The sequence below is a fragment of the Schistocerca piceifrons genome, chromosome 3 (assembly GCF_021461385.2).
Source record: "Schistocerca piceifrons isolate TAMUIC-IGC-003096 chromosome 3, iqSchPice1.1, whole genome shotgun sequence".
In the NCBI taxonomy this organism is placed as follows: domain Eukaryota; kingdom Metazoa; phylum Arthropoda; class Insecta; order Orthoptera; family Acrididae; genus Schistocerca; species Schistocerca piceifrons.
Genome location: NC_060140.1, coordinates 584,914,804 through 584,941,082, shown reverse-complemented (window position 1 = coordinate 584,941,082; position 26,279 = coordinate 584,914,804). Strand labels below are relative to the sequence as shown.

Genomic DNA, 26,279 nt, shown 5'->3' with positions numbered 1-26,279 from the left:
CCACAAAGTTGAGACATTGTATATTACTCTTTACCATGTAGGTTGCAACTGAGGATGCGGCCTTAGGCCGCGAAACCGGTTGTGTATCAATAAAAAAAAAAAAAAAAAGAATTTTACCGGCTCTCAGCGAAATTCTTCTTAACATCACGCCTTTCAACAGCTGTTGGTGCCCAGAATATGAAGTACTTTGGGTCCTTAGCCACCTAATCACCATGGACGTGTTCTGGGTGTTATCACTACGACCCGAGAGAAAGCAGCAAAGCAAGCAGTGGAAACATGTTGTTCGTCATCTCCCAAAAAAGGGGAAGACCCAACCATCATCGGGCATGGTGATACTGAGTGATTTTATGGGCTGCCATAATGCTGTTGCAGCTGATTATGCTCTTAGGGCCAAACCGTCACAGGATAGTATTAGCGTAATCTCCTGAAGAGGTTATGAAAGGCTATCAAGATGGAGCATCGATAGGAGGTGTCCAAGGCGGTCTTTCTGCTCCACCTACCGCTATTCTGCTCAAGACACTGTGAGACATGCTGCTTCTATGGCGTACCAAATTTTCCCTGACCCTCTGCTTTCCCCTGACATGGCACCTAGCGGCTTCTGGAGAACTTTACTTGCCGCCATGTTGAGTGCCAACAGCGCTGTGCTTAATAAATCGCTAAATGCCGAAGGATCGTTCACTGCGTTTAGTAGAAGGACAGTTCGGCGAGGTGAAAGTGCATCCCGTCATAAAGCAACACCTAAGAGGAAACGGTTTGCGGGAAATAACATTCCTGAAAGGGATCGGCGTGCCCAGGATCGCGACCTGGGATGGCAGTTATCCACCGCACTGAGACATCTCATTCAAGCTGTCCCCAGTAGAGTTCAGGCCATCATAAAAGGCGTAGAGTGGACACACCCCATATTAATGGCCACTAATAAAGGTCCGGGTATTTTTGATCAGATATTGTTGGTTGACGTGCCGCTACTGTCTTGCAGTTTAACTTGAACTAATCTTCTTTGAGGGGCAACATAGCTGAGAGTAAGTCAGAATTCTCGAAACAAGTTCCCTTGCAATTGCAGATGGTGCGTGTTTGTTGGTTGTGTACGTTTCGGATAGCGTGACGAACTTTATCAGCTGCTGCTTTGATTCGAATGAATGATATTTACGGTAGGCAGTTGTAGGTAGAGCCCGCACTACGTTCAGGTACCGTTGTCGTATACAATTTGATTCCAGTAAATTATTCCGTAAAAAGCCTGTTCATTGAGGCATCATATCATGGCGGATCCTCTGGAACTTGCACAAGAAACTTAAGGATAGATTCTATAAGATTATCATCGCTAATTTATTTCCCTCTTACTTTAAACGAACTCGTTGCACATACACCGGCTACACGTGCAGCAATTTTTTGCCTTAAACCTGTGTGTCAGCACATTTCTGTCTTAAACACTTTTACGTATACTCGCTTTCATCCTGCCGTAAAATTTATTGCCCTGCGCTCCGACAAGCACTCGTAACACCGCTGTTAAAACACAGTTCCCATAATATTTCCTGTTTATCAGAAGACATAAGATTTCTAGCTACATGAACAGCTTGGCATGTACAGGACACAACATGACCTTCAAGCTGCACTGATACGTAATATACGATAAAAGATAAAATTTCATCTAACAATGTTTCGGCCTTTTAGTATTCATTTTGCAAGGGCGAATAATGTTTCTTTCTTGCTAGTTATATTATTTTAAATTAAAATCGTTATTCTATTTCCCTAGCTGTCTATACCGTAGAAGAGGTAACACTTACCTTCTTATTGCACGTATTATTTTCTTTTTCTGATGTAAAAAAGTGGCTTGTTTTATTGTATATTTCCATATAAACAGGAAAAATTCCTTTTAATCAGTGATGATGTAATTTATAAAAGCGAATAACTACTTACTGTCACAAGTGCATTGAAAATACTTTGTAAATAGAAATGTGAAATACTTCAAATTTTATTTCGTTATACAAATGAGTAGCATTTAAGTGATGGCGCGAATAATGAAATATACGTAATGTGTTGCTGTTTGGTACTATTAATGATAAACATATATTTCGTTTTATTGCTTGTGTGACTTCATGAACCAGTTACTTTGGCGCGAATAATATTTTTTTTAACAGTGGATAGAAATCCATGGATGTTTACAATAGAAAAATGAATTTTAGCTTCACGTGTGCTGGCGCGAGGAAAATTAATATCAGGTTGTTGACTCTTTTCTTTCGTAAATCTGTAGAAGCAGATGTCAGTTGATCTTCTGTCTCTTCTTGGTAGAATAACTCTTTATTTGCACATGAAAAGCACAAAATGTGGATGTTGTACTCTTTTAGGACGTTATATCCTTAACAACATCCAAATTTTTGTGCTCTTCATTTATAAATACAGAACTACATTCACTGTAATTAGTTCGGCATTACACTTATTGCAATTCTGATTTTATTTTCATGTTGGGATAAAACTTAAAATAGGGTAACAAAGTGTTTGTTGTCACTGACCAATGAAATTCCGTAAAAATAACTGAAGATATGAATACAAATGAACAATGAAATCCTTTGTTAGCAGTGCCACTTCGCCTAAGTAGGGTGTTCCAGGAGAAGTGGTCAATATTCAGGGATATGACAGCAACGATCACTCGAAGCAAAAAGGTCGGGTAAACATGGGCTCTGAAATTTATATCTGAAGAGCTATGACCGTCTTCCACACAGTTTGCTGCACTATAGAAAGTTCTTGGCTTGCTTGGGCCGTTGATTTTTTTGGACTGCGTACGAGACTGCCCATCACCCAGTCCACAGTTGTTACTGGCACAGTTGATCGGCGGGTACACAATCAGTGTCTCTAAATTGTCAATAGCGGCACACAGTGCTCTGTCTACGTGGTGGTTCTTTTTTATAATTCCTTCTGAATGTACGCTGCACGGTTGTAACAGATAAATATCTCGCCTTTTCCAACAAACAGTAACTCATTTCTTGCTTTGTCGAAATTTTGTCAAGTGGCTGCACTCGTAACGCCAAGTGGTGGGTACAGTGCAGACTCTGAGCGGTTACTTCTGTTCAATAAGTAATGCAACACATTTCTTCTGGAAGAAGGTCGGTTTTATTCAGGATTGCAATATACCGTATTACTCCCCACTCTTTTGGCTACTAAAGCATATTTTTCAACGTCATCTCCGTTCAACGTGACGGCCTTACGCCACCATATTCGGAGGGCCTGTATGCCGGCATGGTAACTCTGTACTGGTCGACGTTGGAGCCAACGTCTTGCTGCATCAATAATCTCCCCAAGATCCACGTACTGCTTCCCACGGAGTGCATTCTTCATTGGGCCAAACACATCGAAGTCAGAGGGCACGGGATAGTGCTGCAGGGTGGACGGGGAAGAACAGTCCGCCGGCCGAAGTGGCCGTGCGGTTCAAAAATGGCTCTGAGCACTATGGGACTTAACATCTATGGTCATCAGTCCTCTAGAACTAAGAACTACTTAAACCTAACTAACCTAAGGACATCACACAACACCCAGTCACCACGAGGCAGATAAAATCCCTGACCCCGCCGGGAATCGAACCCGGGAACCCGGGCGTGGGAAGCGAAGGCCGTGCGGTTCTAGGCGCTGCAGTCTGCAACCGCGAGACCGCTACGGTCACAGGTTCGAATCCTGCCTCGGGCATGGATGTGTGTGATGTCCTTAGATTAGCTAGGTTCAACTACTGTAGTTCTAGGTTCTAGGGGACTGATGACCTCAGAAGTTGAGTCCCACAGGGTTCAGAGCCATTTTTGAAGAACAGTCCAATGAAGTTTTGATTGCTCCTCTCGGGTGCACAGACTTGTGTGAGGCCTTGCGTTGTCATGGAGAAACAGAAGTTCGTTTCCATTTTTGTAGCTACGAACTTGATATAGTCCTTTCTTCAATTTCCTAAGGGTACCACAGTACACTGCAGAGATGATCGTTGCACCATGAGGGAGGACATGAAACAGAATAACCCCTTCACAGTCCCAGAAAATCGTCGCCATCACTTTATCGGCTGAGGGCGCGGGTTTGACTTTTTCATTGGAGCAGAGGTGGTGTAGCGCTACTCCAGGGGTTACCGGTTTGTTTCCGGTTCGACAAGATGAACCCATGTTTTATCGCCTGTGAAGATGTTCGAAAAAAAAAAATTGGCACGATCATCCTCGTAAAGCGCAAGCAATTCCGCAAAAATTTTCCTTTGTTGCTCCTTATGGTCTTCTGTTAGGCGACAAGGAACCCAAAGGGCACACTCTGAGTATCCCAACAGATGGACGAGTGTGTCAGCATTACCAACAGAGACGTCCAGTTGTGCAGCGCGCTGTTTGATTGTGATCCGTCGATCACCTCCAATGAGAGTGTCCGCACGTTCCGACATTGCAGGAATCACAGCTGTGTGCGGCCGGGTGGCATGCAGGAGATCGGAATGGTTTGCGCGACCTTGTTGCATTGATGACAGTCTACCAGCCAAACGACTCACCATGAGTTTGTTCACCGCCAGGTCCCTGTAGACAGTCTGCAAGTGCCTTTGAATATCTACGATGTTCTGGTTTTGTGACAAAAGAAACACAAGGACAGCTCTCTGTTTGTAACGCACCTCCATTACGGACTCCATTTTGAAGGGTGCATATAGCGTCGCCACCTGTTAGTGTTTCATGAAACTATAGGGGCTGAAGCGGGAATGTCCCATTCTACCCACAACAAATTCCGCATTTTTTCAATCGAAATTGGCGGAGAAAAAAATATGTGTTGTATTACTTATTTAAATCCTCTCGAAGTAGCCCTGGATCATTGGGCCTTCAACGCTCCAGCTTGCATAACCCGTTGGCTAATCTGGGTGTTGTCCAATCACTGCGAAATGAGTAAGATAGCCCAAGCTGAAGCAGAGCTAGAAGTAAGAAGGCACCTGCGGCGCAGCGCAGCATGTGCCGCCTCCGATTGGGAGTCAGCACAGCGACGTCCGCTCAAAGGCCCCGAGCGCGGCCTACTAGCGACGCTTGCCGCATGCGCGCCGCGTCTCGGATGCATCTTTAATGTCGTCCCGTATGCGCGCTGCCTGCCGCGTCCCGGCGCATCTCAACCAGCCGCGCGCGCGCCCAACTGGCAGCGACCAGTCCAATTCTCTCTGCTCCGCGAGACCACCTCGCCCGCTACGTGGTGACCGAGCTTGCTGTCGCGCGAAGAGGCGCCCACAATCACACTTATGCACATCTGAAATAGAGAAGTCTCCCTCGTTGCTTGTCGGACCTTCTTTCACCCCCATGACGGCAAAGACTGAACGGAACACCTCAAGTGTTGCGTAAATACTCACCCTGGAACTGTGTCCTCAACTCAGCGAAATCATTGGGAATGGGGTCAAAGACCTGTGCATCTGTGTTCATAAAATCGTGGAAAACTATTTCCTGGCCGTGTCTGTGTGCTCATCCTTCGCTACTGTGTACGCCATGGCCAATTTCCTGTATCCAGGAGTAGGAGGTTTTATTCACCGTGGAGGAGATGGGCCGGAGTATGTATGGCTAGCAGAAAGGCTTGTGATTTCCCCATGATTACAGATGTTTCCCAGCATCTCTGGGAAGTAAACTTTTGATGGTCTCCGGCAAGGAAATAGCCAACACCATAGCCTACTTGCTGCTGCTGCTGCTAAGTCTGATTGACCAAAAAGCCACAATGTTGAAACAGTTTTCTCGGAGTGGTTTGGAGCTTGCGAAATCATTGGTCGATCTCTGGAGCGGAAGTGCTGATTCGAGAAGATATTTTTGTATTAGTCGGAAATTTGATGATCCATGTAACTAGTTACTGCTGCTGTGGCAGGTTTTGTAAAAGCCGAATGCCTGGCTAACCGGGAATCAGTACTCTGCAATTACACTAGACAAGGGATAATACTGAATCAACGTTTAATTCAGGCAATCTTAGAATTCACGAATCTGATTAAGGATCTTGTGGACATTTGTAAGATAGAAGATTTGGATTTCTTGAACTTTCTAAATAGATTTACGAGGGCGTGCCTCCGTATTTTTTATGTGAACACTCTTAAAGCTTTTTAAATAAAACAAACGTTATTGAAATTATGCATCCTTATTCTTCATGTCTAAATATATGCAGCTCTCTGCCACTGGAGCGCTCCGAATTGTGGTGTGTAACATGACGGTGTGTAACGTAACTATGTCAGTGCTTCAGAAACAGGTAGTGTAATCGCGTTTCGAATTCGAAGAGTTCGTCCACACATGGAGCACCCTCTGCTGCAGCACGACAATGCCAGACCACGCACGAGCGCTGCAGCGCCTGCAACAATCTGACCCCTTGGGTTCACTGTCATCGATCACCCTCCATACAGTCCCGACTTGGCCCCATTCGATTTTCATATGGTTCAAAAACACCTTCGAAGACATCACATTGATAGCGATGAAGCGGTGCAAGCCGAGGTCAGGTTACGGCTCCTTCAGGATAGTCAAATATTCTACAGTGATGCTGTCAACAAACTGGTCTCTAATTGGGGAAATTTGTTCGTCGCCAGCGTGACTATGCCGGAGAATAAATATGAGGTCAAGAAGAATAAAGATGTGGACTGTTCATAACGTTCGTTATATTTCAAAAGCTTTAAGAGTTTTCACATAAAAAATTCGAGGCACTACTTTTCAGCACAGCATCGTATTAATATGAAGAACCTCATCTTCATGATTACAAAACACGTACACCTCGACAAATAAAGTGGTTCCATCTCGTGATAAAATAAAAGACTGGTACATAAATATGGGGGAGCTGCACGCATTTGGGTGTGTGAGTGTTCACAACAACGCATTGTAGTAGGAAGGTTTCGAAAGTGCACATAGAAACACTCGGGGCCAGCATACAAAAAAAAAAAAAAAAAATCATCACACGTTCATTCGTTTATTAAACACGTGTAGCAAATGATATTCTGTGCAGCAAGCAATACTTACAAAGACTACTGCGTACTCGACAGAGAAGGGGGAGTCAATCGTGAACATGAGGAAACCGCGAGAAATACATAAAATTGAGAATTAATAATCTGATAGAATTCGTTCAGACGTATAGATATTCTTTCGACGTAGAAAGTTGAGTATTCTTTAATAATTAGTGGAAAGCACGTGGACGTACATAGCAGTCACACGGGCAAGAAAAATCCGTCTATTTCACCCTCAAAATAAACTTTAATTCGGAAATCCGTACATACTCTGAGAAGGTGCTGAAGGTGCAAACATTTTTTACAGATTTCAAAGCACAAGGCATAAGCACTACTGCTGCCTCTTGTGAGAATGTGTGTGAACAAAGGCACCAACTTTCAAGTTCGCAAAAAATAAGAAATTTAATACTGCATTTAGTGTAAGTGCAAATGTTTCCCTTGAATTTACTTGATGCATTTCCGGTGAATTTGCTTTATCAATCGTTGAAATAGGACATGGTTTCTTTGTAATACAACCGCATATGGTTAACAAGTCGATCTGTTAAAAAAGTACCACCCACAGAAATCAGAATTATTCGCGCACATATAAAATAATACCCGATATGCCTACCATAGTTTCCAGAAACTGAAACAAAATTATCAAATAAAATCTTACCTCACCCTTAAAACGTGTAAGTCCCTGTAGCGAAACCGCGACAGTGTCTACCAAAACACGTCTGTCCTTACACAGGAGACTCACCGACAGTGTGCCGGATAACGGACGTTGACCAGACAACCCACTTTGAAAAAGTGGTGGAGGGAAATCTACTCAAAGAAAATGAAGCACGACTTGCCAACTTAACTGTAAACCACTGACATCCAGTCTGTGATGTCGATAGAGTTCAACCTTGCTCCCTTCCTGTTTACACCACGACAAGTTAGCAAAAGTGTTGCACCAGGCCATAGATTCCCGTCACACTCGAGAAATACACATTCATATCAAACACAGCCAGACATCTTGGGTTTAACACAGGATTAGGACATACACTATGTGATCAAAAGTATCCGAACGTCTGGCTGAAAATGACTTACAAGTTCGTGTACCCTCCATCGATAATGCTGGAATTCAATATGGTGTTGGCCCACCCTTAGCCTTCATGACAGATTCCACTCTCACAGGCATACGTTCAATCAGGTGCTGGAAGGTTTCTTGGGGAATGGCAGCCCATTCTTCACGGAGTACTGCACTGAGGAGAGGTATCGATGTCGGTCGGCGAGGCCTCGCACGATGTCGGCGCTCCAAAACATCCCAAAGGTGTGCTGTAGGATTCAGGTCAGGACTCTGTGCAGGCCAGTAGATTAGAGAGATATGATTGTCGTGTAACCACTCCGCCACAGACCGTGCATTATGACCAGGTGCTGGATCATGTTGAAAGATGCAATCGCCATCCCCGAATTGCTCTTAAACAGTGGGAAGCAAGAAGGTGCTTAAAACATCAATGTAGGCCTGTGCTGTGATAGTGCCACGCAAAACAACAAGTGGTGCAAGCCACCTCCATGAAAGACACGAGCGGACCGTAACATCACCGTCTCCGAATTTTACTGTTGTCGCTACACCCTCTGGCAGATGACGTTCACCGGGCATTCGCCATACCCACACCCTGCCAACGGATCGTGATTCGTCACTCCACACAACGTTTTTCCACTGTTCAATCGTCCAATGTTTACGCTCCTTACACCAAGCGAAGCGTGGTTTGGCATTTGCCGGCGTAATGTGTGGCTTATGAGCAGCCGCTCGACCATGAAATCCAAGTTTTCTCACCTCCCGCCTAACTGTCATAGTACTTGCAGTGGATCCTGATGCAGTTCAACCAACTGTCGTCGGTCTCTGTTAGTCAGGCCGCGCGGGGTAACCGTGCGGACTAAGGCGTCTTGTCACAGTCCGCGCAGCTCCCCCCGTCGGAGGTTCGAGTCCTCTCTGTGGCATGGGTGTGTGTGTTGTACATAGCGTAAGTTAGTTTAAGTTAGATTAAGTAGTGTGTAAGCTTAGGGACCGATGACCTAAGCAGTTTGGTCCCATAAGATCTTACCACAAATTTACAATTTTTTTCTGTCAGTCAACAGACGAGGTCGGCCTATACGCTTTTGTGCTGTACGTTCCCTTCACGTTTCCACTTCACTATCACATCGGAAACAGTGGACCTAGGGATATTTAGGAGTGTGTAAATCTCGCATACAGACGTGTGACACAAGTGACACTCAATCACCTGACCACGTTAGAGAAGTCCGTGAGTTCCGCAGAGCGCCCCATTCTCCTCTCTCACGATGTCTAATGACTACTGAGGTCACTGATGTGGAGTACCTGGCAGTAGGTAGCAGCACAATGCAACCAATATGAAAAGCGTATGTTTTTGGGGGTGTCCGGATACTTTTGATCACATAGTTTAGGAAGATACAGATACACGAAATACAGGTATAATTATTTTCTTTCTTGAAGCTTGCCACCATACAGGCAGCTAATGGCAACGAAACACAGAAGTAACATAACATCGACACTGAATTACATGTAATGGGTCTGAGTGATCTGTTTCAGACTGTAGTCGACGAAGCATTTCTTCAGGTGCGGAAAAGTGAGAGGATTGGGAAGTGTGTTCCCGTGTGCGCTCAGGGACTCCTCTTTAGTTCTTTTTCAGTTTTTCTTGGTTTAGGTGCTGCGTTTAAATTAGCATGCACGTGTTGAATAGGGAGAGACCTTATATCAGACTGCGAATCCAGTAGTTAGCTGGGGTTAAATTAGCATGCACGTGTTGAATAGGGAGAGACCTTATATCAGACTGCGAATCCAGTAGTTAGCTGGAAGTGATGAATGGCACAGACTTTCCGACGTTTTATTCATGCTAATAAATTACATTTATTTCCCTAGTAATTTGAATCCGGTGTTTTTGAGTGACTTTTTCCGCTAATTCTCAGCTGTATGTGGAAGTCATTTGTGGGAGTTGCTGGCAGCCATCTGGAGGCACTGTGTGGACTGGTAGTGTCGGGTTTGTGTTTCTTGACGGAAGTAGTTGAGTTGTCGTCTATGGAGGACGAAAGCAGATACAAGAGATGCAATTGTTAGTGCACAAGACTGTGCTCCGTGCCACCAACGGCTTGAACAACAGTTTCAAGAAGGGATGGGTGTTTAGTGACACACGTAAGCGGCTTATTATGCCAGGAGGTCTGTGTGAACCCATCGAGGGATGAATAAAAGTCTTCTTGACTCCATACTTTTTCCCGTGAAGAAAGGAAGGAAGGGAGGTTAGGGCCTAACGTGTCGTCGACGACGAGGTCTTCAGAGTTGGAGCCGGGGTTGTGATTGTGGAAGGAGATCGGCGGCGCCATTTCAGACGAGCGATCCCAGCATTCGCTCTAAGCATATGGGAAATTCACTGAAGATTCCATTGTCTTGCAACGCGCAACCTCGACTGTTGCTTATCTCCACGTACCGTGGCGTGTGGTTAGCAGCTTTTCATTTAGAGTGGTGGCAAGCAAGTAGATGGTACTGCATGCTATGTAATTCATTCTGTTATTGATGCAGCATGTGATCAGCTGCATTGCAGTTCGTTTCAACGAATGATAGTTTACAATGTAGCACACCGCGAATAATAAACTCTATTATCCGTAGCTTGACTCACAGCAACAATGACTATAGGACGTACTAACTTTAAAACTATAACTACGGCCTGTGTACCCAGCTTCAGAGGTAGAACGTATATTGCAGCGATCAAATGCGTTGAGATCTCGCCATTTGCGTGTGCCCACTGGAACTGATACGGTTTATGTAAGGTGTAACAATCTTATTAACGTTTTGGACCCCGAAATATTCCATCGCCTACGTGGGAAACAGAACTCAAAACCCCACTGTCAATCTAGATTTAGGTTTTTGACGTTCCCTTGTATGGCTTAATGCAAATGACTGTATGTTTCTTCTCTGCCGATTTCCTTCTCTGTCCTTGTCCAATACAAGGTAGCTGCCCGTCTCTATTGTCCTGGCCCAGTTTTAAGTGCTGATCGTCTATCGTATACGTCCATACGCAGAGGCGACGGTAGCACTCTTTCCGGAACAAAGCAGCCATGTGTTATTCACTTGCTAACCAATGTACACTAATACTAATGAGCTGTGGGATACGTACAAAATATTATTCAACAGACCTCTAGTCTTACGACGGATAAAAAATGGACAGAGTATTCACTGAACTGATAAGTCGCAGCCATGGTTACTGAATGCTTGCCCCGTCTCCTAGTTCCTATTGGTGGCAGATGCAGACACCAAAACTGTTTTACAACGTTCCATAAGTGCCGATTTTAGTTCACCAGCTGGATAGATACCTCCAAGATGCTCTTTCGTTCTCGGTCCAGAACTAAAGATCACAAACGAAAAATAATAGTATAAGGGGGTAGTTTGTGTTGTTGCCCCTGGATGATAATTAGACGAAAGATTTGTCAGGATTTGTAAGCGGTGGGTCCTTGAGGTACGGCAATACGCGAACACCGAAAAGTAAGTTTAAACAGTTTTATTAACAAAGGCTGATTATAAAACACGCACGCTACGCGTACCCATCATCACTGTGTCTGACATCTTAATTACGGTCGTATCGAAAGGCTCCATGGTGAGCTAAGAAAAAAGACATATTCCTGCCCGAGGCCACGTAAGTTAATACGGCGCGCTGCGGACGGCGGCCAGTGGCTTACTCTCCTGAGGCGCACTGCGGCCGGACGCAGGTGTTCTGACCTAGCAAATTGTCAGCATTCCAGATAGGTCGGCTGGCGAGCGCGTGTTACGTACCGTACGGCTACGTGCAACCCGTAGACCCTTACAATAGCTAATTGGCTTTTTGTATTAATATATTGTCTACATTTCTTTAATTTTCTAGAGAAATTAAATTGCACTACAGACATAAAAAAGGTTTGTCATTTTCAGTTCACTCATTTTTCAGAATCCAATTAATGAGAAACACTGAAACAAATGACACAGTGTACAGATCGTTTAAAATAGTGCCCAATCATTTAAAGTACTTGTGATAAATATAAATCTTTTAGGTTTATGAATAGTTATAACGCAAAAAAATTGAGGACCCGATGACTCGTAATACATTTGACAGCATTGCCCCAGAAATAAATATGAAATAGGTATGGTTCGTAGGTTCCGATCAAGCATTTCGGGAGGTTCCTCTCGTCATCAGGCTAATGCTGGAACTGGAAACCCCCTCCCAAATATTTCCCATATTCCCTACTGGGATTTCCTTCTGCTCCAATACCAGCCATGTGGGATATTATTTGGCTGCACGGAACAAAGTTCTACAACAGCTTGCGCAGCTCTAATGGTTGGGGGATGACAGATTTGGGAGGAGGGGGCGGGATGCAATAGTCATTCCAGGCAACGTGTCTTCTGTATACTTAAACATTTCAGTTCATTTACTTAAGAGTCATAAGACACAACTTAAAATTTTAGAAAAATAATTCATTATTTAAAATTGGCTTAGAAATTCTTTCCGTACAAATGGCGCAGACCTTGAAAGTACAGTGAACCAATGGGATATTAATCAATAAGCATATAAAAACTTGAAATTGAAGCGTTCCTGCGATAAAGCTCCGTTTATTCATAAACCTGTCGGTATATTGGCGAACTTCCAGCTCCCTACGTCGCTAGGTCTCTTCCTCTCCTGTGTTGCTGGCTCGATGTGCAGCACGTCGGATGCAGAACGTCCGGCACAGACGAGGGTGCGACCGCTGCTGACGTTCAGCAGGTGCGGAAACCATGTGCGTGCCGCGCAGTCCTCTGGAGAGCGTGGGCGGGCGCCAGGCGCCAAGCAGCGAGGGAGCTGGGGATCTTCAGAGCTGCCGTAGTTCTTCTCACCACACTTCACCTTACTTCCAGCTTCCGACGAGTGCTTCTGTTCTCCCCGACTGTCTGATCTAAACTTTCTTCTTCAAAAATGTTCAAATGTGTGTGAAATCTTATGGGACTTAACTGCTAAGGTCATCAGCCCCTAAGCTTACACACTACTTAACCTAAATTATCCTAAGGACGAACACACACAAGCATGCCCGAAGGAGGACTCGAACCTCTGCCGGGATCAGCCGCACAGTCCATGACTGCAGCGCTTGAGACCGCTCGGCTAATTCTGCGCGGCAAACTTTCTTCTTTCTCTCCTGCAACGCCTGGGTGCTACTCCCGCGGCGGAATTCACTGTCGGTATCTACGATAGGTAAAGAATCCGTGCTTCCCTTTCCGGTTAGTCAGCATGTTATAACATATTGATCCATATTTGAACACAAGCATTACAACCATAAGGAAAAAAATTCTTGAACTAGAGAACTTGGGAAAAGAGTTAGTTCAAATAGCTCTGAGCACTATGGGACTTAACATCTGTGGTCATCAGTCCCCTAGAACTTAGAACTACGTAAACCTAACTAACCTAAGGACATCACACACATCCATGCCCGAGGTAGGATTCGAACCTGCGACCGTAGTAGTCGCGCGGTTCCGGACTGAGCGCCTGAACCGCTAGACCACTGCGGCCGGCAGAAAAGAGTTAATTAGAGGCACAAAGCGATTACAAAAAATATGCAGGCAACATGTTTTCTGCAGAAATTTGAGCACTTCCTCTCTCAATACCTCTAACATTAATGTCTAGTTTGGTCATATACGCTAAGTTTCGTAAATTTAGGAGAAATAATGAAACAACAATAACTAGGAAAAACTTTAAACAAGTCGCATTAAAGTTGAGATTGTTGTTGACAGATTATGCAGTATGCCGATAAGTATTTCACTCTCCACTTATTTAAATAATGATGCATTTCAAAGACCACAAGTTCATCTTCCGTAGGACAAACAGTATAATTCAGCTGCAAGGTTCTAGTGCTATCTCCGTAGCCACCGAACTCAACTACTGATAAGTTATTGTCACATATGGACTGAAGGATATACTACTACTCTACTCCTATGATGTTTTTTAAAGACGCGGAAGGCAAAGATTCGCATTCACATAACCGCCTTCTACGTTTCGGTGGCACCTACCGTACCGTAAACGCATAGTATACTTCACGATTTTACTCGCATGGAAGTAAGTTACAACGGTAAGGTGTAAAATGTCGTCTGCAAGCGGGGAAAGATGCAAAACACGTGTGCCGCCGGTGTCGCCAGTAACTGTGAAGCGTGTCCACGTGTCACCCGACAGCCACGCAACTTGCGACCCACTCCCAGGGGCAATCTGCCGGAGAGGCAGCGCTGCCATCGCGTGGCACTCCATCACGTGATCGACGGGTTCGCTTCTGCCCTGCTCTTACACTGGGAGCTAGCAGTGACGGAAAACCGTTGTGAAATGCAGCTACACTAACAGCACCTTCTTTAACGAGAGTAACGAATGACTCTAAATGTGTCTTTGATATAATCTTCTTACAGGAAAAAATTAATTTTACTTTGTCTGGCTGCACCGTGCCATTATAATCAGTTACGGCTATAGAACGATCCACCTTTATCGCCTGCAGCGACTTGCGATCGAGTGTTCACATAAAGTTATCGGGAACACATCTGTCAGGCTTAAGTGCAGTATTAGATTTCAGACTCATCTATGATGGAAGATGCTTGCACTATTTTCGTCTTTCCAGAAGAAGTAAATGTAATTCAGAGAAGAACACTGCGATTCATGACGTGTTTCTGTATCCAGAACGAGAGAGTTCTATGCATGCACAGCTTAATCCAGTGGCAAAACATGAAACAAAACTAAAAAGCGTTTTCTATGAATACGTCTTAAAATTACGAGAAGCTATCTCCCGGATCGGTTTAAGCTTAATGACAGCATTACTGATACCACGACAGTAACAGTGGAGAACTTACTTTAACTTAAGTGAAAGCGTACGCACGTAGGGTTTATTCCTGTCTACAACCAATCACGTGGAATGTGAAGCTGGACGATTGTCACGATACACGGTATCGCCAGCCATAAACTGTACTTTCGGGTCTAAGTACTAATGTTTGTAAGGCGACCAGCTCACTGATGGTCACAAGTGAAAGCGTGCGTATTTGGCGCACCACAAAAAGCCCGACCCTTGGGCGAATATCAGCAGCAGCAAACAATTGGGGGCATGGACTGCCAAGCTCGAAATATCGACCTAAATCATATTCACTGTAAAGCATGTTCGGAATGTTGTAGCAATCCATGTTGCTATTCGTAGTCCCCCTCACTCTGTGTTCACCCCGAGAATAATTCCTTTCCTGTGGATAAAAGTATTGAGAATAAACTACAACATGAGGCAGGTTTGATTCCGGGCTAAATTACAAATTTTCATAAAATAATAGCAGACCATAAACACACCTTAAATGACCAGGAATCCCATACTTTACAGACAGGAGGTGAGCGAACTCAGACAATCTCTATAGGTAACTTTTTACTGCGGAACAATTCATTCTTAAATGAAAGCAATGACCATCAACTATTGTCATCCCAAGCGAATTAGCCCACCATTACTACAAAATTAGATGTTGGGAGATGGACCGTCCGAGTGGCATTACGTAATCAGTGTAAGGAACAAAACATTTCTTATTACATACAAGAAAATCGCTTAATAACAGATACGAGGGGTGCTTGAAAATTGCTCGGAATGAAATAGAAATAATCGACATATCTCAGTGAAACTTTTTCACTTTTCAGCGTAGTCTCCCTGAACGCTATTGCAGCCGCGCTAGGTAGCCGTGCGGTCTAAGCCGCCTTGTCACGATTTGCGCGGCTGCCCCCGTCGGAGGTTCGAGTACTTCCTCGGGCATGGGTGTGTGTATTATGCTTAGCGTAAGTTAGATTAAATAGTGTGTAAGCTTAGGGACCGATGACCTCACCAGTTTGGTCCCGTAGGACTTACCACAAATTTCCAAAAACACTGTTCCGCGTGGGATAGCAATGTTCCAGTGCCTTATCTTATCTCGAAATAAGATTCTTCAAGACATGCAAAATACTCGTCAACTTCTGCTGTTAGTTCTTCGTTTGAAGAGAATGTCCGTCCACCAAGGAAAATTTTGAGGTTGGGGAAGAAAAATGTGTGTGACTTTCTAAGGGACCAAACTGCTGAGGTCATCGTTCCTTAGACTCACACACGAATTAAACTAACTTATGCTAAGAACAAAACACACACCCATGCGCGAGGGAGGACTCGAACCTCCGCCGGGAGGGGCCGCGCAATTCGTGACGTGGCGCTTCTAACCGCGCAGCCACGCCGCGCGGCCTTGGGGAAGAGGTGGAAGAGTGATGGAGGCGAACCAGAGGCATAAGACGAGTTTGCAAACAATTCGTGGACCCAAGTTTTATCTGTAGCTACAAACAGTCGCAAAAAAACTCTCTTTGGCTGCCCTGTAAACGGGTCAAACATTGTTTGGAGCCGGCCGAAGTGGCCGAGCGGTTCTAGGCGCTACAGTCCGGAACCGCGCGACCACTACGGTCGCAGGTTCGAATCCTGCCTCGGGCATGGATGTGTGTAATGTCCTTAGGTTAGTTAGGTTTAAGTAGTTCTAAGTTCTGGGGACTGATGACCTCAGATGTTAAGTCCCATAGTGCTCAGAGCCATTTGAACCATTTGAACCATTGTTTGGACATTTACATTCTGATGCAATGTTAGTCGCGTCACCCATTTGGCAGATAATTTTCTCATATCCAATACCACTCTTAAAGTGCGATATGCCCTTTCAGATGACATCCCTAAAAGTTTAGCAATTTTTCCTACTTGCAGTCGGTATTCCAACACCAATCCATAGTTTCTGGGATATTGGCACATCTTGGCCGACCACTACGCTGATTGTCATCTAAGCTGTCCCGAACAAATTTAGACTCGTTTGTCCTCTTGGCAACAGCAAAATATGTAGGAGCAGAGTCCCAAGTACTTAATCACTGTTCGAATCTCTCTCTCTCTCTCTCTCTTTCTTGCTTTCTTTCTTTCTTTTAGCTTGACAAATACCTACACGTGAGTAACAACAGAGAGGTATCCGCATGACATATCTCTACAAAAATTACTGACGAATCACGTGTTACTAATAAAGGATGATCTCTTATTACGCGGAACCACGTTGTGCTAACGCTGACATCTGGTGGTGATTGCGCGAACTTTTAAACTGCACTCGTAAAAAGGCTTGCATTATTCAGAAAGCAGTTATTTTTCAGTCCATTTAGGATAATTACCACCTGCTGTTATACGTAAGAAAGCAATCTATGGTCCAGCCTTTGCCTAGCTATCAATAAAGTAATGTGTTACATCAGAATATCTCCGCTATCGTTTAATCTCTTCCCTTTGCCGCTAGTTACTTTGCGCGGTGGCTGCCATAACCTGCTCGTAATTAGTTCTTCTAAAAGAGAGAGAGAGGCGTATTTTGCTTGAAGTAGGACTATGTTCGTTTGAAACCGCAGCACGAGTAATTTTTGGTTATTAATTTCTACGAGTTAGCATAGCGCCTGCGTTGAACGTACGGTATGCGCTGCTTGGGCGCAGAAGGGATCTCGGAGAGTATGTAATGAGTACATGCAGAACTAAGCTGTGTGGTGTGGCCTTGCAGAATTCCTCGTCTCATAGCGGCTGATATTAAAAGCGATTCCAGTGGTCAGATAAATCCGTCTCTTCGCACCCCCGTGTGTTCCACGTATTTTAATACCGCGAGGCTTGGAGTACGGCCAACGCCCGCAGCTGCGACTGGGGTGGTGCTTCCCATATTAGTGGCTTCTCGTGACTAACGACGTGTAATTTTCGCTGATTAATCCTTTCTCGCGAGAACCGTAAAAGAACCGTGCCCTTCGATCTGTCGGGCAATGCGCCCGGCAACGTCCTTTAAAGCCGCGGTATTAGAGGGAATCGGCAGGCCGTAGGTTGCTACTAAGCGCTGCACGTGTGCTTTGTACTCTGATGGTATCACACAGAAGACACAGCAGGTGGCGAAGCACACATCGTGTGTGTGCATTTTCTATTTGCCCTCGTATGACGCCTTTTGAACGCATCTTTTCCTTGTATATTTTCTGTGATTTCAAATGGTTCAAATGGCTCTGAGCACTATGGGACTCAACTTCTGAGGTCATCAGTCCCCTAGAACCAAGAACTACTTAAACCTAACTAACCTAAGGACATCACACACATCCATGCCCGAGGCAGGATTCGAACCTGCGACCGTAGTGGTCGCGCGGTTCCAGACTGTAGCGCCTAGAACCGCTCGGCCACTTCGGCCGGCTTCTGTGATTTCTTGTGAATATTATTTTCAAAACAATCTGTAGTAAAGTAGTCTCTAAGCATTCTATAGATATCTATAAATTCAGAAGAAGAAATGACACTGCAATTCCATCTGAGACGGGGAATGACTTGTAAGTACAGCTAAATGGAATAAACAGTATTTTGAAAAGAGATTATGAAATACACATTATCATAAGTAAAATAAGAGAAACGGAATATTGTCGAGTTAAATCAGGCGTAGCTGATGGAATTAGATTAGGAAATGAGATGCTAAAAAGTGCAGATGAGTTTTGTCGTGTGTGCAGCAAAATAAGTGACGAACGCAAACTAGATAGCATATAAGACAGTAGCCAGAAAAGCATTTCTGAAAAAGAGAAATTTCTTAACACCGAATATAAATTTAAATGATAGGAAATCTTTTCTGAAGGTATTTGTGTGGAAAAAGTACAAAAGTCATACATGGACGTTGAAACAGTCCGGAGAAGCTTTCGAAATACGGTCCTACAGAAGAATGCTGGATAACTAATGAATAGAATTGGGGAGATAAGAAACTTACGGAACAGCTTGACCAAAAGAAGGGATCGGTTTGACTGATATATCGTGAGGCATCAAGGAATCGTCACTTTTTGTGGAGGGAAGTGTGTAGATTACAGCTGTAGAGGGAAACCGAGGTTTGACTGCAGTAATCGGGTGCAAGTGGATAAAAGTTGCGGTATTTCTAGAGAAAGAGGACTTCAGCTGATTACATTCATTGAAATAAATTACTGGTGAAAGTTGAAAATTTGCACCGTATGGGGACTCGAACCTAGACGCTCCGCTTCTCTAGAACAGTTGCTCTGAGCACCACCTGTGTGTTTGTGGCGCAATGCGGCGGATTTTGATGGTTTATCCATGGAGCCAGAACTGTGGTGCTCCTTGGCAGGCCCGAGGCCACGGGCTGTGGATTTCAGGAATTGCGACTGTCTCACCGCAAGTACATTGTACAGTGTTGTGCTTTATAGACATTTTATTTATTCCTAGTACATTTTGGCACTTCGAAAGTAGTTTATATATTAGAAAGTATGGACTGTAAGAGGAAGAAAATTGTGGCAGTCGCTGGCAGTTTGTATGCTATGTACTCATGTATTTCTTGAAAGAAAAATCACACAATATCTCTAGAATAATAGACATAACGCATTGGGTAATAACAGACAGTAATGGACACAGTAGAACCAACATTTTATTGGCGGTCACCTTTAGTGTTCGTTTACACAACTCTTCCCCAACTTATACATTTCTTTCCAGAGGCCTACCTTTTTCTGAGGTTATTTCTGAAAGCAGTGAAAGTATTTTAAATATGTCTTGCGACTCCAACAAAATGTGTATCTTTGTCACCAAATGTGTTTCGCTTTATCGAAATTAAATGACATCAGTGGTCTTAATGAAACATATATATCGTTTAGCTTGCTTTCTCCGTCTGAAAACAGATCATTACAAAAGATTTTAGTACTTAAGATTTTTGCTCAGATGTTAAGAAATATAGAACTCCGTACATTTTTTGTCAACTTATGTCTTTACTGGCCCTTGAGGTCTCAAAATTTGTCAGGGAAAAATGCTAAAACTTGTCTGGAAATCAGGGAAATTTCAGGGAATTCCACTTGGGGAGCCGGCCGCTGGTGGCCGAGCGGCTCTAGGCGCTTCAGTCTGGAACCGCGCGACCGCTACGGTCGCAGGTTCGAATCCTGCCTCGGGCATGGATGTGTGTGCTGTCCTTAGGTTAGTTAGGTTTAATAATTCTAAATCTAGGGGACTGATGACCTCAGATGTTAAGTCCCATAGTGCACAGAGCCATTTGACCCATTTTTTTGTAATAACTTGAGAAGTAATTGAGATGTTTATTGACGGTATGCTTCTACAAGTATGGTACCTCAAAATGTTTTTTACACTCCAACACACATCGATATGCGCACCAGATATCTAATCTGTATTCCACTACTCTTCAAGTGTTTTGCGGCATTGATGGCGTAATATTTGCAGTAACTGCAGGAATACGATGGCGCAGATCTGGTAGATCACGAACTATAGTCCGGAACCATTTATTCTTGATAATCCCCCACAGAAAAAAATCGAGTGGCGTAACGCCTGGCCTCTTAGGGTGCCAAGCCATGGATCGACTACCCCTCCCAATCCAGCGACCTGGGAACTCATGATCCAACAAATTCCTCACACTGTCCGAAAAATGGCATGATTAGGATTGCTGAGGAAACCGCTTCAAAAAGGAGAACTATGAAACGTTGACGATGTGATCGAGAATGTGTGGAAGCACTGAAAAAATAGATGCAGCCGTTACAAGAGCGGTATTTAGACAAGAAGGAAAATTCCTTTAAAATTTAAGCGAGTATGGCAATAAATAGCAAAAGTGCTGAATATTTTGAGTATCTTATTTGTAGAAACACGCTGTCAATAAATATCTCTGTTAGGTCTCGAGTTATTACGAGGTGCATTCAAGTTCTAAGGCCTCCGATTTTTTTTAAATTAACTACTCACCCGAAATCGATGAAACTGGTGTTACTTCTCGACGTAATCGCCCTGCAGACGTACACATTTTTCACAACGCTGACGACATGATTCCATGGCAGCGGCGAAGGCTTCTTTAGGAGTCTGTTTTGACCACTGGAAAATCGCTGAGGCAATAGCAGCACGGCTGGTGAATGTGCGGCCAGGGAGAGTGTCTTTCATTGTTGGAAAAAGCCAAAAGTCATTAGGAGCCAGGTCAGGTGAGTAGGGAGCATGAGGAATCACTTCAAAGTTGTTATCACGAAGAAACTGTTGCGTAACGTTAGCTCGATGTGCGGGTGCGTTGTCTTGGTGAAACAGCACACGCGCAGCCCTTCCCGGACGTTTTTGTTGCAGTGCAGGAAGGAATTTGTTCTTCAAAACAATTTCGTAGGATGCACCTGTTACCGTAGTGCCCTTTGGAACGCAATGGGTAAGGATTACGCCCTCGCTGTCCCAGAACATGGACACCATCATTTTTTCAACTCTGGCGTTTACCCGAATTTTTTTTGGTGGCGGTGAATCTGTGTGCTTCCATTGAGCTGACTGGCGCTTTGTTTCTGGATTGAAAAATGGCATCCACGTCTCATCCATTGTCACAACCGACGAAAAGAAAGTCCCATTCATGCTGTTGTTGCGTGTCAACATTGCTTGGCAACATGCCACACGGGCAGCCATGTGGTCGTCCGTCAGCATTCGTGGCACCCACCTGGATGACACTTTTCGCATTTTCAGGTCGTCATGCAGGATTGTGTGCACAGAACCTGTTGTGAGTTGCCAGGAGAGCCAACGCCGTGATATTAGAGGAAGCCGAAATGCATGCGTTTTAGCTCACGCAGGCTGGCGTGAGGTCTGTAACAGGTCAAGGAAATTAGACTTTAGCAAAAAACGGACGTTGCGGGTGGAATACTTAACTTTAATCCATTAATGATGAGCATCGCTGTTGACGGTACATGATTACAGTATCAATAGTAACTGGTAATGGCGCCTTGCTAGGTCGTAGCAAATGATGTAGCTGAAGGCTATGCTAACTATCGTCTCGGCAAATGAGAGCGTATTTTGTCAGTGAACCATCGCTAGCAAAGTCGGTTGTACCACTGGGGCGAGTGCTAGGAAGTCTCTCTAGACCTGCCGTGTGGCGGAGCTCGGTCTGCAATCACTGATAGTGGCGACACGCGGGTCCGACCTATACTAACGGACCGCGGCCGATTTAAAGGCTACCACCTAGCAAGTGTGGTGTCTGGCGGTGACACCACAGAACCCACAGAAATGCCAACTCTGGAGGCGATCTGTTCAACAGTCATTCGGCGATCCCCCAAAACAATTCTCTCAACTTTCTCGTTCATGTCGTCAGACCGGCTTGTGCGAGCCCGAGGTTGTTTCGGCTTGTTGTCACAAGATGTTCTGCCTTCATTAAACTGTCGCACTCACGAACGCACTTTCGACACATCCATAACTCCATCACCACATGCCTCCTTCAACTGTCGATGAATTTCGATTGGTTTCACACCACGCAAATTCAGAAAACGAATGATTGCACGCTGTTCAAGTAAGGAAAACGTCGCCATTTTAAGTATTTAAAACAGTTCTAATTCTCGCCGCTGGCGGTAAAATTCCATCTGCCATACGGTGCTGCCATCTCTGGGACGTATTGACAAGGAACGCGGCCTCATTTTAAAACAATGCGCATGTTTCTATCTCTTTCCAGTCCGGAAAAAAAAATCGGAGGGCTTAGAACTTGAATGCACCTCGTACATTTTACATTATCATATGTTTAGCCCGGAGTCCGCAGCTCGTGGTCGTGCGGTAGCGTTCTCGCTTCCCACGCCCGGGTTCCCGGGTTCGATTCCCGGCGGGGTCAGGGATTTTCTCTGCCTCGTGATGACTGGGTGTTGTGTGATGTCCTTAGGTTAGTTAGGTTTAAGTAGTTCTAAGTTCTAGGGGACTGATGACCATAGATGTTAAGTCCCATAGTTCTCAGAGTCATTTGAACCAGTTTTTTTTTTAGCCCGGACACCCTATATGATTGATGACGTTGAGAAGCAACCCAGTGTTCCACTCGTTTCATTCGTGCTAAAATGTGAGGTTGAAAATATCGGATGGCTAAAATTTGGGCTGAATGCAGATGTGAAGCTCCAAGGGACAGTCTTGTATCGAGAGTCTAAGACGGGACACCTAAAGACTGGTCTAGGTGGCTGAGCTTAAACCGGTGGACCTGGCGAACTGAATACGAAATATCGTAAACGTTGCATTTCACTACGAAATGGGGGTAGACTCAAATGCATGTTTGTCCTAAAAACTTTGGAATGGGGATCCTGCGAAGGCTTGAGAGAAAGTTCAATGTATTAAACGTAATTTTAATTTCAGCTCTAATAGAGATACGGAAACTTCAGCTACATCATTTTATTTGTCTCGATCGCACCATTTCAGCGGCTCTTCGAGACTGCGCGTTCGACAGTTGTTAACAGTAATTCAGCTCCAATTAAGATTGATAATTTTTCACACCTATGAAAACCTCAATTAAAAACTTAAGATAGCTACAAAGACACCCCACTCTGCCTCAGATGAAAGACGTTGTGTACAATTATGTGTGACTAAAATTACATGTTGATACAGCTCATGGTTCACAACAATATTTAAGTTTGTCAAATATGTAAATGTGGTAATAAGGCAGGTATGGAATAGTTGATATTGACATATATTTAAAGAGTAAATGCAAGTTGATTGAAACAGTAGAAATAAAAACTAAGTATAACTCAGAACGGTTGCGTTTCATGTACTGGATGAAGGCACCATCATAAAGAAGGGTTCGAAAAGCTATTTTTATTGATGTGTGTATTTTTGTATAAGTGTCTTTTGTGTAATTGCTATTCGTGTGTTTTGCTGCTAACGAGCATAAGTGGCGCGCATGCGTGTATCATGTCTCAGAAGGCCCGATGTGTAAGTGTGAATCATTTGAAATATATTACTTATATTAACTTATTCCTAAGTTCGAATCATATCCACTTCTGTAGCTTTGTTAAGAGAGTTGCATGAGACATAGAACTGAGAAAAGAGATGTTCCAGTTATTTTAAGAACCGCGCGGTACCGCGTGAGGTCTGGTTGCATGTTCAAGCATCAGTGACTTGGTTAGATTTATTTACTGTTTGCGTTAGGGTACTGCATGTTTACATACCTGTAGACCTTCGCAAAAACTTAGAGCATTTACATGTAAATTCATTACTTGTGAATTGACTCTAGTGTGCGAGGGGCTGCTCAAAAATTCTTGGCTTTGCCTAGAGATACGAGGGCCATCCACAAAGTACATTACGTTTTGGAATTAAAAATAAATAAAGTATTGGAATTTTTTTTATTATATACAGATGAAAGCCACACTTAAATACTACTTTTCTACATAGTTGCCATTTAAATTAAGGCACTTATCGTAGCGATGGACGAGCTTGGAAATTCCTTCGTCGTAAAATTCGGCCGCCTGCGCCTTCAACCACGTGGTTACCTCTTTTGGGACAGAAAAGGTGTGATTTTTGTGGATTTCCTGGAAAGAGGCACTACAATAAACTCTCAAAGGTATTGCCAAACTCTGCACAACGTCAGAAGAGCAATACAAAACAAGCGCAGGGGAAAGTTGGGCTGAAAGATCTTGCTGATTCACGACAACGCCCGGGCCCACACGGCAAATGCCACTCGTGAAGTTCTCGAATCTTTTAAGTGGGAGTTGTTTCCTCATCCGCCGTACAGTCCCGACCTGGCACCGAGCGACTTCCACTTATTCCCAGCAATGAAGAAGTGGTTGGCTATGCAGCGTTTTGGTGACGACGCACAGCTTCAAGAAGAGGTAACCACGTGGTTGAAGGCGCAGGCGGCCGAATTTTACGACGAAGGAATTTCCATGCTCGTCCATCGCTACGATAAGTGCCTTAATTTAAATGGCAACTATGTAGAAAAGTAGTATTTAAGTGTGTCTTTCATCCGTATATATTAAAAAAATTTCCAATACTTTATTTATTTTCAATTCCAAAACGTAATGTACTTTGTGGATAGCCCTCGTAAAAGCTAGAGTTTTGAAATTACCTGCTTATTCAGTATATATCCCCTGAAACTGATACACTTGGTACATCGTTGTTGCGGCTTTTCTAGTCAGATGGTTCGAATGGCTCTGAGCACTGTGGGACTTAAAATCTGAGGTCATCAGTCCCCGACACTTAGAACTACTTAAACCTAACTAACCTTAGGCCTCACACACATCCATTTCCGAGGCAGGATTCGAACTTGTGACCGTAGCAGCAGCGCGGTTCCAGACTGAAGCGCCTTAACCGCTCGGCCACATCCGCCGGCAGCTTTTCTAGTCCGTGCAAATAAAAGTCATGTGGTCGGACGCAAACTCAGCTCTGCGCAGCCTCTTTGATATCTTCAGTGTCCTGAAACGGTTACCCTTCAGCTGATTCTTCAAGTTCGGAAATGGATAATAGTCCAAGGGGCTTGATCTGGTGAATAGGGAGAATGGTTGGCTAGTTGGAAGCCCAAGGTTTTCAGTTTGATAGCCAAAACGTTGAAAGTGAGCGCAGCTGCGTCCTCATCCAACGAAAGATTGCTATTGGTCAACTTATCCTCGGCGTTTTTTCTCAACTGCTCCCTTAAACTGGTCCAGCAGGTCACCATAATATTGTCCGGTTATAATAAGGCCGTCAGGTAGATACTCCACGAACAGAATGCCGTCTTTGTCCCAGAGAAATGAACCATCACTTTTTGGCCAATTTCTGTGTTCGGAATTTCTTTGGCCGTGTTGGACGGCATTGGCACATTCCTTTGATTGTACCTTGATTTCAGGGTCATAAATGTGAAGCCAAGAGTCATCCTCGGTCACTAATCACGCCGCTTCCGATGTCTCAAAGCGTTCCTTTCGCTGGCCACAGTTTAAACATTTCGGCAGCCAATTCGCTGAAAGCTTTCGCATGTCTAGGATTGTGGAGATAATGAAACCAACACGCCCCCGGGAGATGTCCTGTGTCACGGCTAGTTTTTTGGTGGATTTTCGTCGGTTCTGAAGAATCAGCTCGTGGACAGCAGTGTCTGTTGCTGTTTGAGGCTCACCTTCAACAGTGAAATGGCCGGTCTTCAGTTTTCACAGTTCTGTAAGAAGCACACTTCACTCTCTGTGTTCGTGACATCTCAGTGTGAATGTCCTTTGCGAACTCCCTGTGTGGGAACAAAAATTTCATGTTGGCCCGTAACTCCAGTGATCAGAAACTGGCGTGTGACTCTGCCATCTCGACTATCACCTGCAACAGAACAAACTGTACGGGTAGTGAACACTTTACGTTTACACAGTTAGATATTAAGATTTCACAATTTCGAATAAGCTCCCATTTGCTTTTTAAATTAAAGCTGTAAGGCAACAAAGCTATGAACATTTTCATCCTCGCCCGTGTTTCACATGTGAACAACAGTGAGCTTCATCTCCTGTTTGAATTACTCAAACTTATTCATGATTATAAGATACCGTGGTACGAGACAGAAAAGAGAGTGGTTCAAATGGCTCTGAGCACTTAACTGCTGAGGTCATCAGTCCCCTAGAACGTAGAACTACTTAAA

General features: G+C 44.2%; 1 protein-coding gene across 1 annotated transcript in view; it reads left to right on the top strand.

Annotated features, from left to right (window-relative positions):
• Window positions 1-26,279, top strand: part of LOC124789300 (calmodulin-binding transcription activator 1) — a 1,803,646-nt gene that overhangs the window by 1,157,653 nt on the left and 619,714 nt on the right. The window lies entirely within an intron of this gene.